Source organism: Humulus lupulus, chromosome 5 (genome assembly GCF_963169125.1).
Source record: "Humulus lupulus chromosome 5, drHumLupu1.1, whole genome shotgun sequence".
Lineage (NCBI taxonomy): Eukaryota > Viridiplantae > Streptophyta > Magnoliopsida > Rosales > Cannabaceae > Humulus > Humulus lupulus.
Genome location: NC_084797.1, coordinates 152,830,584 through 152,836,915, shown reverse-complemented (window position 1 = coordinate 152,836,915; position 6,332 = coordinate 152,830,584). Strand labels below are relative to the sequence as shown.

At 30.1% G+C, this 6,332-nt stretch overlaps 1 long non-coding RNA gene across 3 annotated transcripts; it reads left to right on the top strand.

Annotated features, from left to right (window-relative positions):
* Positions 1-1,431: 1,431 nt before the first annotated feature.
* Positions 1,432-5,878, top strand: LOC133777762 (uncharacterized). Of its 3 annotated transcripts, none has more exons than XR_009868819.1 (3): positions 1,436-2,046; positions 2,145-2,498; positions 5,604-5,878. It is a non-coding gene; the product is annotated as an uncharacterized LOC133777762 (long non-coding RNA). The 3 variants fall into 3 exon arrangements; XR_009868818.1 differs by having other exon boundaries at positions 1,451-2,046; positions 2,332-2,498; XR_009868817.1 differs by having other exon boundaries at positions 1,432-2,498.
* Positions 5,879-6,332: the final 454 nt, after the last annotated feature.

The window sequence follows — 6,332 nt, the reverse complement described above, 5'->3', positions numbered from 1 at the left end:
TATCCCAATGTAAATGGGAATAATCTGTATTAATTAAATACCTTATTTATTCACGCGGTTACCCAAACCTGTCCATGAAATTCTCCTATAAATACTAGGAATTTTGGACAGGGAAATGGGACGACTATTTTTGTATTACCAAAACTCTGTAGAAATTGAGAGAAAAAAGTAATAATATTGACTCGTGGACTAGGAGGATTTTAACCACATAAGAGTTGTGCGTGTTCCAAAGAGTGTTTACTATTTCATTACGGTTTATAATCTAGCACTAATCTACCTGTTTAATTTCTTAATACACTGTTGGCGAAAAACTGCATCAACAACTATAATATATAAAAATATTTATATCAATAATCTCTACATATATAATATCTAAACACAACATTAACATAGATATACATTTACATGGCTACATGACACATATATAAATTACAATAATATTTAAAAAGAATTTAATAATAGAAATAACATAAGAATAGAAAAAGTCATAGCGTAGAATAGTATACACACATCAACTATTTTTAGTTTCTAATGTATCACACAATGTCCTTCAGTGAATTTGATAAAGAAAAAAAGCTTCAATCACTTGATAAAAAATAATCTATCATACAAATTTATAAGATTAAAAAAAATGTTACGTATGACTTTATTATTTTTAGATAAATATGAGTTACTTATTTAAATTATCATAAAATATCTTATTTTAATTAATTAATTAATTTATTTTTGTTTAAGTTTATGTTTGTTCTAGCTTTTTAATTTCTTAGTGATAACAAGATATTATATATTATATGTTTAATATAATATTAATATTATATGTAGATTTTAAATTTATTAAAACATATGGTCTAATTAAATTTGTTATGAAAGTATGGTTTTATATCATTATGTTTAATTAAAATTTTATAAATAGATAAAAACACACTATTAAATGTGTGGATGTTTAATTATGATTTTCTCTAACTTTAATTAAATTTTATTTAAATTATAAAACGTATGATTTTATTATTTTTAAATAATGGTAAGTATTCAATGGTTATGTCCTAAATATATCCATTGATGGTTACATTAATTCTAGCAATTGGATTAATATTGTATGGTTGTGATTAATTTAATAATTAACTAAAAATATTTAATGAGTAACCTGTAACCTGATACTATTATTAGTTTTAAAAACTTTATTTCCTTATAAAACAAAAATTAAGATTTATTCTAGTTTAAAAACAAATTTATTTATAATTAGTAATTAGTAAAAAAAATCAATTAAAATATTAATTAGGGTTTTTTTAGCAATTAAAAAATGTAATTCTTTTTTTTACTAAGTCCCCCAATATTAATTTGTTGTTGGGTTCAAGTTGTTAATTTGCATAAATATAAGTCATAATCAGAAACGTGAGGGAAGGTAGTTTTCTCAAAATAGTTTTTAAAATACTCAGTTAAAAAAACGAAAAGAAATAGAAAACATCAAAATGATTAAAATTTGGAAACAAACGGTGAAAACGTGTTCGGTAAGTCATTTTAGCTTTTTGTTTCTTAAAATTTTAATTAAAATTTATGAAATTTTGAAAACAACATTTTTTCTCTTTCAAAATTTTTTTAATTTAATTTTCATTTCAATTTTGGGGGAACGTTTTCTTCCATTTTTTCAATCATGGCCACCAACAACGATAATGATTTTAACAACAATGGCGTTGACAAGTCGAGCCCTTTTCTCACCAAGCATGTCGATGGAGTTGCTGAGAAAAATTCCAAAAACCCTCGAAGGATTCTTCACTGGAGGTATTGCTCTTCTATATCCATGGAGGTGGTTGGTTCTTCTTCATCTTCTTTTGCAATGCATACTCATACCAATTCGCATAATTGAAAAGGCCCTGTGATTTGCTAGCATCGATTATGAGGAATGAGGATAAGTAGTTTGTGGATGTGGGATTGGAGGGAGCTCTCGATATTTAGCAACCAAATTTGATTCAAAATTTCAGGGCATCACCATCAATCCAAGCTCAAAGGGCCAATTCTCTCGCTTCTGCTCAAGGATTGGCCAATAAGGTTTCCCCCTCTCTCTCTCTCTTTAATTTTTTTGGTTACTAACCAAATATGAAATATAGAATTTTTGATGGAATTATGATAACGAAATGTCTAATTAGGTGGCTGAAGGTAAAAGTGAAAGAAAACCAAATTGCTTTTAACCCCAAAAGATAAATCCTGAAAATTCAGAAAATGGAAAACGTACCATGGATGCTTGTTGCTTTGGATGAATTATGACAGGAAGTTGATTACCAATTCAAGATAGGCAAATTTTTTTATGTGGATTTGATAACTCCATTTTTGCAGTTAGCAGCAACATTGAAAGTTAGCAGTAACATTGAAATTTTGAGACTTGAGATTGGATGGGATGGAGGAAGGCCATGACTAGTGAAAAGCAACAAAAAAAAATCCATTTTCTAAGCAAAATAGGAAGATGGGTCATAAAACATCCCGAACAGTCTTCAACTTCTAAGGTAAAGTCTTTACATTTAGCATGTATATTGCACTTTCTTAGTATTTATTGCATGCTCTATTTCGATTATTTGAGAACTCTTTTGTTGCATGCTTTAAAATAGTTTGCACTACAACAATGCTACGTAAGGATATGATTGAACAGGATTTGATTCTTCATATTGTAGACTAAGGCAAGATGGTTGTTGACATCCTAAAATTGGCCAAACTCAATAACATAACGGATTATTAGTGTTTCCCAGCAAATAAAGAAAAATTAGTATAGTTTCAATTAAGTTTGTAATATATTGTGTACTGTTTCAAACTAACCAAGAATAAACAAAATATTAATTTTCATGTACATAGAATATATATTTAATATCTTCTTAGGAGAGTTGTTATGGGGGAAAAATACATTTGCATATTGTTGAAAGAGTAAGGTTACTGAAGAACCTGAAAAAGCTTGTTTCCTCTTGTATTTAATTTTCTTATCTTATTTATGTTAATGTTCCATAAATATCTCATCACTGGGATCTAGTGTTGAAAGGGTTTCAAGACCTAATTATGTCATCATTGGTTTTCTCTTCCCCATCTTTCAATTGTTCATTCCCTGGCACTAGTTAAACATTTTTTCGTTGGGCAATAATGTTGTTGAAGTACACTTATTTCTATTAGTTAAACTCATTAAAACTTACTAGTGCTTATCATAATGTCTGTTATTATTCTCAATGGCCTCAAAATTACTAGTTAGATCCAACATATAATGCAATGCAAAAGATTAAAACTTTGTACTCCCTGATAAGTGCTATCATTATGGCTAAACAAAAAGTTAAATTAACAATGGAAACCACAATAGTTATGATTCAAAATCCTACTCATAACTTATTATGACACAATAATTCTATGATCCCTAAAGTTAACCTCCTTTTTTGTAGGTGAAAAAAACAATAGAATTGCTTCAAACTTTCTAATTCTGATTGTATCATAAAAGTTTCAGTCACTTATTTTAGGAGGAACATTTTGATAAATAGTAGAGAAAAATTATTAACAAATATACATATATGATATGTCTTCACTCATGTGCATTATATAATTTTGATACATTTAAATAATATTTGGAGGATGCACCCTTGTTTCGATGCATACATGTTATGTGTATTTGGAATGCCTTTCTGATGCTTATGACTTACACTTTAGTCTGCCTTCCATTTTTGTGATTATATATATATACATACTATATATGACTTATTTGATAAGGTTGTAGGACTGGCATTGAAGGTTATATTAAGTACATTTTTGGAAAGGTGGACCTTCAATTTTTGAGTAAAATATTTTCAATTAACTTTTTATCATTATTGTTGTTGTTGTTTTGGTTTGGTTATCCTTATTAATGCTATTAATGCTTTGTGTAGTAAATATTTTTATCAGATTATATTGAAAGATGTTTATCTTTCTTCACCACATCACTTATCTAAACACGTGATCTTGTTTTACTAGTCTGGAAAGAGTACGAGGCCACATCAATACTTGGTTATATGTATATAATGACTCATAATTGATCACATCCAAGAACTTTACTTAGCTAAGATAGATAGTAGTATTATAGTATTTATAGCATTATCTTTGTAACTGTGGATTTTTGGTTCAGACCGGGAATTATTTGGACACTCATAGTAGTACTTGTAGATTTTCTAAGTTTAACCTATAGTTTAAGAATATTAATGTTAACCTAAGGTTTGATTATATGACTGATATTAAGGATAATATTTATTATACTATAAGGTTTAGATAAGGACCAATAGGATTTTAAGCACATGTTATGTATGGATGATTAAGGATTAAGTATTTTGAGGATTAAATTTAATAAGGGTAAAAGTTTGAATGCTATAAGGTCAGTCAGCAGCTTTGAATACGTTGAGGGCTTAGTCAAGGCTGTTTACTCCATTCAAACTTAGCTAAAAATGTGTAATTTCGTGTTTAATTAATCAGCGTGTGCCGATATATCGCAGCTATAGGGGGCGATATATCGCAGCACGTAGATACGGAAAACACGAGACGATGCACGACAGCCTCGGGCATACTGGCCCAGGCGATATATCGCCTACAGGGGGCGATATATCGCCTCCTTCAGTATATTTCAAAAAAATTTGAATTCTTTTTCTTTTCAGCCATTCAACCTCTTGATAAGTCCAGCACCTTTTTGAACGAGTCTTCAGCCTCTGCTGAACGATAATTCAAATTATTTTCACCTAAAAACTATTATTTTTATTCAAGTAAAATTAAGATCATTTCATTCCTAAACTCTATAAATAGGACCTAGTACCCAGCCATTATTCACCTTTTACTCTAAGTTCAGAGGCTGCAAGTGCTAGGAGAGTGTGAGAGTTAAACACTTGGGTGGGGAAATCATAAGCTTGATCATCATAAGCTTATCAAACACTTGGGGAAGTAAGGTTTCATAGTATTTCGGTTCGAGGTTTAGATTGGTCTACAAGCCTTCAAGGTATTTCTATACCCTAGTTCATTGGCATTATGTTATTTTCTTTCTCATAGTCTTCTATTCAGTCTTCTAACCTTATTCTTATTTTGGTTAGGAAATCTAAGAACTTGCACATAAGTTTTTGGTAAGTATGTTTCTCCAAGATTTAGTCCTTCCATTCCTTTCATTTCTCTTTTTCTTCTATAGACTCACCTTTTCTTAATGGTTATTAGGAGTGTTCCAAAAGTCTCAATGCTGTCCTCTTATCCCGGTAACTTTGGTAAGGAAAATAGGATAGAATCTATATGTTATATGCTTATGTTATCTTATGTTTTATGTTATGAAATATGTTATAAAATATGTTATGAATATGTATGTTTGTAGGCTTGGGCATATGACCCATATGACTAACAAGACCCCAAATAGATTATGGGCATATGACCTACTTAGCTAGTAGGACCCCACTAATCTAATGGGCATATGACTTGATTAGTGTATGGGACCCCAAGTAATAATGGCTATTATAGTATGTGTATGATAAAGTGTTATGTTATGTCTTTATGTCTCTTATGAAATTTATGTATATGAACTATGTGTTAGATTTTCCTTACTGGGCATTAGGCTCATTCTTTTTTGTTTATATGTGCAGGAAAATAGCTTTAGCGGCGGTAAGGTTCGTGGATGCTTGGGGAATGTGTATCGGTGGTGAATGGAGTCAAGGAGTTGAGAGTTCGATTTTCGAGGATGTAGTCTTGTTTTACCTTTTTATGGTTTTACATGTATTTTTCCGCACTTTCTATGTAACTCCTTTATTTTAAATTATGTTTTGTTTTTAAGACAATGGGATTCCATATCTTTCTTGATATTTTTGTAAGTAACTCTTATTTTTACAAGTTACCTAATAAAATTATGGTATTTTCGCAATGTAAGCTTTATTAAGGATTTGTATGTATAGTTTCGTTAATGGTCCAAAAGTCTAGAGTAGTGGGTCATTACATTTTCCAAGGGCGGAGAGAGAGAAGGGGGGCGGTCAAGGCTGTGCCTAGGGCTCTCAAGAGCCCAGGACACCTACCTTAGGAAGTGTAAGAGCCTCACCCACTCATTGGTTTACTGAGCCAAAAGCCATGAAATTTGGTAACTGTGAGTTTAAATATGTATAAGGATCACAGAAAATTATTAGAGGAAAATGCAAAATTGTTAAAGTGTAATGATTTTTCAAAGTTTTCCCTAATAATCTGAAAACGAAATTTCTGGGCAACAAACACTGCCCAGATTGTCTTACATTTTTCAATAGGTTACCCTATCCTAAAAATTATAAAATTTTGAGAAAAACTAAATTAGTTATGATTAAATAATCTGGTAAAATTTTAGAAAAAAA